We start from the raw sequence: 12,595 nt of genomic DNA, 5'->3' as shown, positions 1-12,595 counted from the left end.
GTTATGGAATGAAAATATAATGCCATCTTAAGAAAGTCATTTAGGGCTTTGTGAATGTGGATTCATGGTTAGGTGATTGCCTAGCATGCATGAAACCCTGGGTTCAATTCCCCATTACCACATAAACAAAAAGACACTGGAAGTGGTGCTGTGCCTCAAGTTGTTGAATGCTAGCCTTGAGCAAAAAAAGAAAGACAGAAAGAAAGACAGAAAGACAGAAAGAAAGAAAAAGAGAGAAAGAAAGAAAGAAAGAAAGAAAGAAAGAAAGACAGAAAGAAAGAAAGAAAGAAAGACAGAAAGAAAGACAGAAAGAAAGAAAGAAAAAGGGAGAAAGAAAGAAAAAGAGAGAAAGAAAGAAAGGAAGGAAGGAAGGAAGGAAGGAAGGAAGGAAGGAAGCAAGCCCTGGGTTTCCCTTATTTGCAATAACTAGTGTATGTCTGAGTCAAGCAGAAAAGATCAGATAAGTTGCTGTTACGGAAATGAACCCTAAGATATGTATTTAAATGGTTTTTTTCCCTGTGATTCTTTCTAACACATTTATAAAATTATTTCTTTGTTGTTTTGTATGCCCCTCACCCAGAGTATAACCCTTGCTTTCACTGTAATTGATAATGTTATAATTTGTGGAGGGGAAGGGAAAAAACACGTCATTTAAATAGGGATGCAGGTGGACCCATTGCATCAATGAGATATGCAAGTCGTTATGTCAAAAACGAACTTTACAACTTTGGTGGGGGGGTTGGGAAGGAGGATTGGGTCTGGGGGCAGGTGGAGGATGGGAGCGGGTCAGAAGGGGAACCAAAGGAGGAGGATACAATGCTTGATAAGAAATGTACTCATCTTGCCCCTGTAATTGTAACCATTCTGTACAGTATTTTCACAATATAAAAAGAAAAAATTAGTAAATGCAAAATAAAGAATCCCTACTTTGAATATATAATTGCTCCTTCCAAACTGAAACCTGACAATAGTCCCTAATTCATGTATTTTACTTATAATACTGTGCTGAAAAAAAAGTTTTGGTCATTAGGTCACAGCAATTAATGCCAGTAATGTGCTTAGATGTCAGGTGAAGATTAATTCTGGAAATTCAAAGATTCCAGGATTTTGTGTGGTCACTGCTAATCACAAAGAGAAGGGTAATCTAAGTGACATTTGGAAACCTTTATGGTCAATGACTGCAACAAAAAGGCAGAGGCTAATTAACAGTTGTGACACAAGAGAAAAATAACTCCAGATGGAAGGAATAAATGATAGTAACTAGGGTATACCAGAAATTGTTCTAGAAAACAATTTTGGTTATTGAAGAACTAGTTTTCAACTAGGCTTATTCCTCATTGCCTTTAGCATTCTAAATCTCTTAGGCTAGTTCTTAATCTTTGTGTGATAAATGTATCTCTCTCTATGCTGTTCTTTCATACTCGATATCCTTTGCTTTCTAAAAATCTGTCTTTCTATATTTTCCTATGAACATTTCCTGATACTAAATACACCTATACAGACGGTAGAGGATGCTAATGGAGGGATCCCATAGCTAATGAGTCATATTATGAGGACATATTATTGCTACCTCAAATTTTCTGAAAAGCTGCAATGGCATCATTTCGTTCAAATTTCCATTGTTTGTCTACATAGTGTCATTCAGAGCACATAAATGCAAATATGAGCCAGGTGCTGGTGGTTCACGCCTGTAATACTAGCTACTCAGGATGTTGAGACCAGAGGATTGTGGTTGAAAGCCAGCCTGGTCAGGAAAGCCTATGAGACCCTTATCTTCAATTAAGCACAGGAAACCAGGAAGTGGTGCTGCAGAAAAAGTAGTAGAGCACTCAACTTGACCTGAAGAGCTGAAGGACAGCACCCAGGATCAGAGTTCAAGCCCCATGATAAACAAATAAAGTGAAATATGACTTTGTTTCCCCCAAAGGAACGACAAGATTAATAATCTTCCCAAGCATTAAAATAAATTCCAAAATGATTCAGTGCACCTACTTTTTCTGAATTATTTACTTTATGGCTTCTTTGCTGGACATATTCTCTACTTTTAAAAATAGTCAAATATTACCTTTACAAAAAATTTCATCAAATATTAGTTGTTTCAAAAGAGAAGTCTATTCAGTTGATGTCATTTAGCTTTCTTACTATCTTAGCTCAAAGCTAACCCAGGCAGTTTAGTCTGTCAAACTCATTTCTAATTAAACACCAAAAAAGCACAAGTAGAGTTTTGGCTCAAGCAGTTGAGTACTAGCTTTGGGGACAGGTGGGCAGGAAAGAAAATTGTTCAGGGACAGGGTCCAGCATCTGGGTTCAAGCCCCAGAACCAGCACAAACTAAACAAACAAGCAAACAAAATAACCCAGATATTTCTTTGGGACTCTCCTTAAAGGAGTACTCATTTGACAAGAGGTTCCTTTTGGTGATCATACTCACTGGATCCTGCTTTTTTGGAATCCGTATTGCTCTGGAGAACTCAGGACCAGACTAAAGGAATTGATAACTGACTCCTGCAAATAGAGATTCCTCTCAGGGGTGAAATAACCATCCATAAGGCACTTTAAACCTCCGTGTCTTTGTTTCTTTGCAGTAGAACACTTTTAAAACAACGTTATTTCCTTTTGTTCTATGATGGCTTTCAAATGGCACATTATTTCTTTTTGTAATACTCTCAACTAGAACTTTACAGAAAAGTTTTATATGAGTAAAGAACATACTCGAAAAAGTCCAGGACAGAGTTTTCTTCAAGCCTTGGGATTCTTTTCTTGTACAGTAAAAAGGAAAGCACAAGTTAACTTGAACTTTGTCATTCCTCTATTTTCCATTCCTCTCCTGGGATCAGTTTTCACATCCAGTTACCGTTACTTCCAGTAACAATCGATGGTGTTGTTTGAGGTATAATAAATGTTTTCTGGCTTCACTGAAATAACACAAGGACACCTTTGGACATGAGGTAACACGTGTTTCAGAAAAAACTTAGTAAAGAGAAAATATGAAATTTATATTGCTTATAAATATATTATCCATGAGTATATTGAGTTCAAACTTTTTATGGTCTCTGTAAATTAAAGTGAATTGTAAATGGGAAGAAGGTTCTCAGATCATTCTTTTTGTGAGTGTATGTACAGCACATTATTTCCCAAGTGTATATGAGTTAACAGTAAGGGAAACTATAGCAATAATAGGAGAAAGAGACGTTCTGTGTTAAAGTATATGGGTTCAGTACACTATAGGAGACTCTACAAATAAGACAACATTGAAACAATAAAGCCAAGTCCAGTGTGTAGATTTATGGGAGTGATATAGAGAAAGCATTACTCCTAGGTGGAACACGAAGTATGAGGCCACTCCTCTTCTAAATCACACTTGCTAATGACACAACTCTGTAGAAAGTAGAATGGAAGTATAATTCTGGTTCCAATGTACGTCAGATATAAGAGCATGGACTTAACTGGAAAAAAATCCATCTTGAGAGAACAGGGCTTATACTAGCAATGAACTGCTGGCTAAGATGATATTTCTTTTTCTTTCCTTATATATTTATTGTTGTTATTGGTGGTCTTGGCACTTGAACTCTGGGCCTGGGCACTGTTCCTCTGCTATTCAGCTCAAGGCTAATGCTCTACCACTTGAACCACAGTGCCACTTCCAGTTTTCTTGTAGTTAATTGCAGAAAAGTGTCTCCGGAACTTTCTTACCCTGGCTGGCTTTGAACCCCAATCCTCAGATCTCACCACCACTCAGCTTACGATCACATTTCTAACAGTGTACATTCAGGATATGTAATGGGTATATTAATCTGTCTTTATTTGAATTCTTGAGTTAAAAACCTGGGCTACAGCATAGACTTTACACTCACAAAAATGTTTATAGCTTAAAAGTTGATACTCCTGGAGAAATAAAACCTAAGAATGTAAAGGAGTCTGGGAAGTTCAGTTTGCAACCAGCTAGGGTAGAACAGTCTTTGCAACAGTACCTATAATTGAGGAGCCAAAAGCTGGGTTGGAAGAATGGCTCAGGTGATGGAATACCAGTCATGAGCAAGATTGATGAATAAGAGCTTGAGGCTTTTATGTACATATATACAAACATACACATACACACAGAGGCACTTACATGTGCACACACAAATACACAAATGAAACGACTCTCATAATATGTAGAAAAATTACAAAACAATAGAAAATATGTCCTGAGTAAAACTAGAATCATGTGATAATTTTTAATATTAGAAAGTCCTAAAGTTACTTTTATCAAAAGTGTTTTATGAATATTACATAGGTAGGGACCAGAGATAGTAAGAGAGTCAAGTAATCATTATTAAAGGTATCATATCCATTGAGGAATGAATCAGAGACCCCGCAGGTGCATCTGAAAATGTTCATATCCTGTGTCAAATGTTAGAAAATGTTTGAAAATAGTACAGGAACAGTCTGAGCAGTGTAGTGGGTAATATCACTGGAGAAATTCAGAATTGCTAATCTGTATCTAGATTAAATAAAATAAGAAACTATGGCAGGGCAATGTGATATAAGCCTAGAATTCTAGCACTCAGACTAAAACAGAAGATTAGAGAGTGGAATTACATAGTGATACCTTCCCTGGAGCAGAGAGTATAATTTTGTCTTAATAAAACAAACCAAACAAGAAAGGAATACACAGTTGGAAGGCTGGGCTAATTTTGTCATTTTTTGAGAAGTCAAGTTTCTTATTGAAATGCAACACATATATAATCCTCACTTGTGTTTTAAATTCTCTCTTCATTACAGAACATTCCTAGATGCAAAATGACTCATGATTACCTTCCAAAATTTGAGAAAGTAAGTAAACATCATTCTGTTGGATTCCAAAGAAATGATGAAGGATTACAAAAGCTTAAGACTGGAGAAATAGCAAAGTTTGTCTAATGTAGGAGTTTGTAAATGTTGCTAAAATAGAATTGAGATTTAAAATAAATATTTTGGTTTTGTTTGTAATTTCATATTCTATTGGATACTACAAAATTCTTTCTTTTTTTGTCAGTCGTGTGGCCTGAACTCTGGGGCTGCCCACTGTCCCTCAGCTCTTCAGCTCAAAGTTAGTGCTCTACCACTTGAGCCACAGCACCACTTCCGGGTTTTTACACTTATGTGGTGCGGAGGAATCGAACCCAGGGCCTCATGCCTGTAAGGCAAGCAGTCTACCACTGAGCCACCTTCCCAGCCCCAAAATTATTTTTAAGTAGACGGTTTAATAGACAAATTCACAAATGATTCTTGCAGTCTACTTGCCTAGAATTTTCTTTCAAGAGAGATATAATTAGAAATTAGTTAATAGATAATTCCCACAACTCATGTATAAAATGTTAATATGAATAATGTAGACAGAGTTGCCAAGAAATGCATGATATTAATTTATAAATTTATCAAAAGCAATTTTTTGAGGCTTTGGTATAACATAGTATGAGGAGAATAATTATGTGACATCTTCTTTCTTCTACCTATGTAACACAGGAAACAATTCCCTTAATTATTTGCCTCTGTATACAACGAGAAAAATGCTAGGTTGGGGGTTTGTTTTCATTTTTGTTTTTGTTTTATTGGTTTGTCCTAGTGCTTGAACTCTGTGTCTGGACACTGTCTCTGAGCTTGTTTATGCTCAAGGCTTGTTCCCTACCATTTCAATCTCAGTGCCACTTGTGTCTGGCTTTTGCTGAGAAGTTTATTGGAGATAAGCATCTAAGGAACCTTCCTGCCTGGGCTTGCTTTGAACTGTAACATTTCGCTCTTAGCATCCTGAGTATCTATGATAGTTAAAAAAGTATTAATATAAGTAATATTTGCAAATGGTCTGATCTCAAGAATACTAGGGGGGGAAAATGATGCAACCCAGTTTATTGTGGTGTTCTTTCCAGAACATGGAGGGCATCACATTAGCAGAGGTGTAGTATTTTTTTCACAATAAAGATAAGCTATTCGTGTTGTTAATTAAGGGAACTTTGAGGTGCACCCTACACCTTGGAAACTGTTGGGCTAGGATGACTTTATGGCATAAGTCTTCGGATTGATGGTCACAGAAATAATAGCTTACTCTGATAAATAATTGCTTACTCTTGAAGAATTAATTATTACAGATGCTTCATAGTTTTATGCTTTACCAGAATGTGGCTATTTTTCTGTTTACTTCTCAATCTGTAGCAACCCATTGGAATATGAATCTATTGCAGAATTACATAATATGCAAACAGGTATTCTTTTGAAGCTCTCAGGTAGGAATGTTCAGAATTTGAAAATGAGTAGTTATTAGTCATAGGAATTTTGAAGAACACATATATTCTGTCCTCTTAACAACTTATTTACTTTTAAAAGTTATGGGTTTCCATTGAATGAAACTGTTTACTGTTTTAGTATGAGAAAGTTTAAATTTATTCTTTTTTCAAAATATTGGCAAGTATATTGTGAAAATATTGTCTAGTTGGATAACATTCAAGTTGATGGCCCTCTGATTAAAAAGGGGTAATTAATTCAAATTGAATGCCAAATAGTATTGATTTTTAAAAGTTACTAAAAAATAATAATATTTACTATGCCAATACAGTGAAATTTTATTTCATGTAGCTTATTTATTTAATTTAATTTTCTTGTCAAAGCTATGTACAGTGGAGTTATAGTAATTGTAAGGTAGTGAATACATAATGTTTCAAACTTGTTATCCCCTTTCTTATTTTTCTCACAGTTTTCCTTCACCACAATACCCCTCGCAAGTTGTAATGTACATTTTCATCGTATTGTCTTGTGAGCATTGCTATTGCATTGGTTTGCCCTTTGTCCTGTTTCTCACCATTTTGTTCTTCCTATTCCCTTCCCTAATTAAGGTAAATATATACCAATACACAGGGTATCAAAATCAAATACAGCAGGGAATAAACCATAGGGGAAAATGTCAAAAGAAAATAGAAATCACATAGTACATTAAAAACAACAACCGCAAATAAAAATCTCTGTTTCCATATCTTGGATTTCATTTTGCTTAGCATCAGCATATATGGTCATATATATAACATAACAAAGGCCCTGGAAAATAATAGTTGCATGGACACGATATCATGAAAACAACATGTTAACTGTTTAATATGGTAAAGATGGAATTAGGATTGGTGAATTCGCGATTCTGTTAAAGGAATTCAAAAGAGTTTTAAAGTTATGACAGGTAAATTTTAATTGCTCAATCTTTTTAAAAACTTAGCCTATTTAAAAAAAAAAATTAAATTGCCTGGGAGAATAGGCTTTCATGCAAAGAAATCCATGGAGACTTAGCTGAGAGGGAGCAATGTGGGTGAAGATGGCTCTTTTTCACACTAAAAAAAACAAACCTCACAAACCTTGCTATAAATCCTGTAGGTTACCTTGAGAATTGTCCTTACCCAAAAAATATACTCTTACTGTGTGAAACAATGTTGTAGTGGAATTTAAATTCAAAGTTCTTTAAAAAAAAGATATCAAAATTGTGATTTGACCTTTACTTACTAAACAGTAATTCTCTGAAAAAGATAATTGGGGTCAAACTATTTAGGGCGAAAGTGCCCTCCACAATGAAAGAAGATATTGGATTTACACTTTTCTGCTTATAATATTTTCCACAATGTCTTTGCACGTAAAGCACTGAAACACAGAAAAAATCTGATTGGATACTTCAAACGAATGATTTCACATTTCTAAGTGGCTCAAAAATATAATATCATTATTAACAAGAGACTTTGAAGACTTCTCTTATTACGTAAGCCAAAAAGTTTTGGGATCAGAAAAGAAGAGCAAATGGAAAACGTAAGAAAACAGTGTTCTTAGAAGCCCTAGCTAAGCATATTAACTTCAGCAGTGGAGGGAGGCCAAAACTTTTTAAAATAGCTTGTCTTAATATTTTTGCTACATAAAGTGGTTTTACAGAGCCTATGTGGCTCACTTCAATGCACACTAGATCGAATGAAGACATAAAAATAAGTTCCACATCCAAATAAAATAGTTTTAAAAGAGAAACCATGAAGACAGCAGTGGGGGAGGCCTTATAGTCCTTCCACTTCACTAGACTTTAACCCAAGAAGCTGTGATTAATTGGAAATCAGGTAAGAGCTAAGAGGAGGACATAGAAATAGGACATAGAAGTATTGTCCTTTGTAACAGACACTGTCATCCAAGGTATCGGTGATTTAACTCTATTCTTCTCCATACATCTTGTTAAGCAAATGCAAGACCAAGAGAAAAATAATCTATTGAAGTAAATTTGCAAAGAATAACTTCACTGTTCCTGATATGGTATCTAATGAGAGTCTTAAGTGAGAAGATAAAAGTGGAGTATTCTTCAGTTTCCTCTAAGCATCTTGTTAGCAAACTATATCTTTGAGGTTAGAAGTAATTGAAACAAAAAGTGGTGGAGTACTTATTTTTGTGGGCACTTTAGACATAAGAAGACTTTCAAGATAAAAGAAAAAAAAGTATAGCTAAATATTTGTGATCACAGCTTCTTAGACTGGTTCTTTGGAGACAACGTTTTACATGAGAGTTTGTCCTCATTATCATAGATGTTGGGTTTTCGTGGCAACCAAATGCAAGAGGGAAGTTTAATGGATTCGCTTGGACAGTAAACAGCGTAATAGAAAAAATGGCAAATAATCTTTAGTGAATTACTTTGACCGATTTCTTTGCCAGAACAAAGAAGGAAAGATATAATTCAAAATCACTTGACTGAAAAGTATGAAAAAGAGTAGTAAAGAGAGAAGAGAGAAAACATAGAGGACTGTTTTCTCTCCAACGGAGTAATGAGTTTTGATCTTGTTTCTTCCATTCTATATTCACCAGCTATCAAATGTATCTCAGGACTGGAATATCCAGTTCAGACAAAGAGATCTCCCATTAGAAAATATTTGCTGCAGATGTAAGTGATTTATAACCTTAGACAATCTATTTAAATCTGTTCAAAATTCTCCCCTACCCCAAACTGCCCTCTTTGAACAGTTGGTCTGTTTTTCCCATACTGCCCTTGATTAACTATTTAAAATTTTGAGAGGTCATATTCATACTCTCTAGAGGTTGCTGTTTGGTTGTGATTTTTGTGTGTTTGGTTTTTGTTGTGTTTTTAACTAAATTTCAAAAGGTTGTGCAATTGTGTTACAATTAAATATGCCCATGTAATTGTCCAATGCTCCTGGATCAGAGTCACTCCTTCTATCATTCAGATTTACCACTTCCTTTATCACATGTGTACATTGAGTATTCTAGTTGTACTTGCCACTTTTTCATTTTTCATTCATTCTATGTTTTTACTAATATTCTTCTCTGGTCTCAACTTTTTGATAGTCATTCTGTTAAACTGTCTGTTCATACTTTGAGAGGTTTATATGCATTCTATGGCATTTCTATCCTGCATATACTTGAACTGATATCAGCTTATATTTCCATAATTAATTCATCTGCAATAACAATTTGCAAGACTGAAGTCGTGAAGCACCTATACATGATTTGATTCTCATCCATTTGGAAGATTAATATTTAGTCAACAAGAAAGTTTAAAAATGGCTTAGAATGTTTTCCTAACTACCAGTTTTTATAAATGGCTTTGTACAATGGTTTGTGATTATTTTATTTTACATGGGATAATATTCTCTACTATGTATAACTTTTGGGAAAAGAAGAAAACTAAAATTTATTACTGTGGAGGAATATGATAGAAATAGAAAACAGATTTTATGTTTGTCACATCTCTGATGAGTACCCATATTCAAGACTTAAACTCATATTTCTTAAGGAAAACATCAAACAACATGATAAGGCAACTATTCGTGATCTTTTAAAATGTACCTTATTATTTGATGAACTTTACTTTATTAGCTAAAGTTTAGGCTTGAAATATGGAAGGCTGATCTATATAACACATTTCTGGAAGGCATCTACTGAACAACACAAATGGTGGGGGCTACTATTTCTATAATTTAAGGAATAGTTGAACCTGTTTGGTGTTAGTGCTGGATAATAAATCAACTCTATTTTAACTTGCTCCTTCCACTTGAAAAACTTGTAATGTTACTAAGTATCATCTAATCGTCAAATGTTATTTTGGCGAATGTGCCTTTAAAAAGTTTATTTGAGGCGCTGGGAAGGTGGCTCTGTGGTAAAGCACTTGCTTGCATGCATGAGGTCCTGTGTTCAATTCCCCAGCATCACATGACCAAAAAGAAAAAAATCTGGAAGTGTGCTGTGGCTCAAGTTGTAGAGTGCTAGTCTTAAGCTGAAGAGCTGAGTGACAGCGCCAAGGCTCAGAGATCAGGCCCCACGCCCGGACCCCCTAAAAAAATTATTTGAATAGGAATATATTTTCAGGAGATTAAATATAGGTTACCATTGGTTTGAGAATGACAACCTTTTTATACTACATAACCAAGTTTTACTGAAGTACCAGTGTTTTGAAGCACTAAGGATCTTCTCAATTAATGTTTTTCTGAATTATATTTGACTTCTAAGTCAAGTTTTCCTAGCCTTGGTAGAAAAATTATGGATCTATCCTTCCAGGAACTATTTTTTGGCCTACTTATACTGGACTGAAATCTTTCATTAATCATTAGGAGAGGGGTATTAAAAATATTCTTGTGACATTTGTGATCTTGTTCACTAATATGGTCTGGTCATCTGTAAATTGAAAGTGTGAATTACAGAAGTTTCTCTCAGATTTTGTGATCTCATCTTTCATTTTAAGTTGCCTTGCATTTCACAATTGCTTACTGCTAAATCCTATGTAATTGGGGCCCTGCATTATTATAGGAAATGAGAAGTTGAGATGAGTCTTCAATTACTTTCTGTTGGCATGTGGCATGGGCCTAGGTATGAGGACTTGCCCTTGTTATCTGATGATACAGATAACTGGGACCTGGGATCCTAGGATGCGTGGGTCCTGTAGAAGAATAATACCTTTTGGACATCATATCAGCAAAATTTGGTTATGATCAGAAATATGGAGAAAACCATTCTGGGTCCAGCGAGTTAAAACAATATACACAGCAGCAGAGTAAAATGCCTTACATATTAAAGAAAACAACATTTTTTTTTGCCATGTGAATTCAGGATTCTAAGAACACTTAGAAGGTATCACAAGTTTATATCGAAGACATTGCATTGATACTTCTTATATTCTAATATATATTCTAAACTTAGTTATTTATATTCCAATCTATTTATTGTAATAAATATCAATTTATTTGTCAAATTATCGATTAATTCTAGTAAGTTTCATTGTGTGAAACATAAAATTAGCACACATAAATATAAAATATATAACTATATGTAATATAAGGAATGTTTTTCATTGTTCTGTTGTGGTTAGGGTATCAAAGGCAACTCTGTTTTACAGTATTATTCCATTATCTCTACCTCAGAGTTTGGTAGAGTTAGACCTAAAGCTTTACCATTTGTAGATTTACAGCCTAGAGGCAAGAGGAAACACTGAGATTAAAACATTACCAATTTAAGGCCTAATATCAAGGAAAAAATATGGACTTCTCCTGGAGCTATGGAAATATTTGGTGATAGAAATTCAGTAGTGTAAGTTCCTGCCTGGTTGGATGGTAGACAGGTCAGGACATTAGGTAATCATGCATAAGAACAATTTTTTCACCTTTTTGGCTTTAGCTACTTTTGAAATGGTAGGTATAATAAACAATTATATTTTGATAAAATACTTTCTAGTCAGAACTGTTTATTTCTCCATGATCCCTTGTAACTAAGATTAGTTTTTTTCCAGTAAGATAATCTTTGCTGTCAGGGTAAGATATTCTGTTTGGTCTGTTACTACATGGAAGAAGGGTAAAGGGCCAGTAGACATTTGTGCCAGTAAGACCTCATTTGGGAAATTTTAAGCTGCAAAAGTTTAGAAGTAGCTCTTCAGCAAGGCTTACTTTGAATCCATTAGCTCCACAAAGCTAACTCAGTTGATAAATAAGTACTTGAAAAGCCATATCTTTGAATCTAGCTATAAAGGCTTCAAAGTATGATGAAATTTAAAATGAAAAAGACTTAAAATAGTCATTGGCAAAATGATTGCAAGTGTGAGCAATCTACCGAACAATATATTTTTTCCACTATACACAGAATTTCAGAGAAATAAGATCAATAGCATTGTTAGTAACAATAAGGTTTCCTTGTTACAAATAGGCAGCCAAGGATATATGCCTGTATAAAGATTGCATCATTAAATACTTAAATTCACAGGATACTACATGCTTCGGCAGCACGTATACATAAATTACAACAATATAGAGATTAACATGCCACTTGGACAGGGATGATCTGAAAATATGCGAAGTATTCCATATTTTTCATTCTTCAGATGCAAGAAATGAAAAACAGTTATTAAAAAGTTGATTACAAAAATACAAGTGTAACATCACATGCGATTCATATAATTAAAAGTTAGTTTGGCATCAGTGTATTACATCTTCACCTTAGAAAGGTCTTTACATAGCATAACTTTACAAAACTTTGAAATTAGATAACATTTTAATTTTATCCCAAAGAAATAAAATACTATAAGGACCTAGGAGAAAAAAGAATCTTAAACTGTTTTTATATGGAATGCAATC

The 12,595-nt window shown here is 34.5% G+C and overlaps 1 pseudogene; it reads left to right on the top strand.

Annotated features, from left to right (window-relative positions):
* The first annotated feature begins 12,232 nt into the window (after positions 1–12,232).
* LOC122096866 lies at positions 12,233–12,332 on the top strand (annotated as a pseudogene).
* The last annotated feature ends 263 nt before the right edge of the window (positions 12,333–12,595 follow it).

This window comes from Dipodomys spectabilis, unplaced genomic scaffold (genome assembly GCF_019054845.1).
Source record: "Dipodomys spectabilis isolate Male_0828 unplaced genomic scaffold, ASM1905484v1 ptg000395l, whole genome shotgun sequence".
In the NCBI taxonomy this organism is placed as follows: Eukaryota; Metazoa; Chordata; class Mammalia; order Rodentia; family Heteromyidae; genus Dipodomys; species Dipodomys spectabilis.
This window is presented reverse-complemented; position numbering and strand designations above follow the sequence as displayed.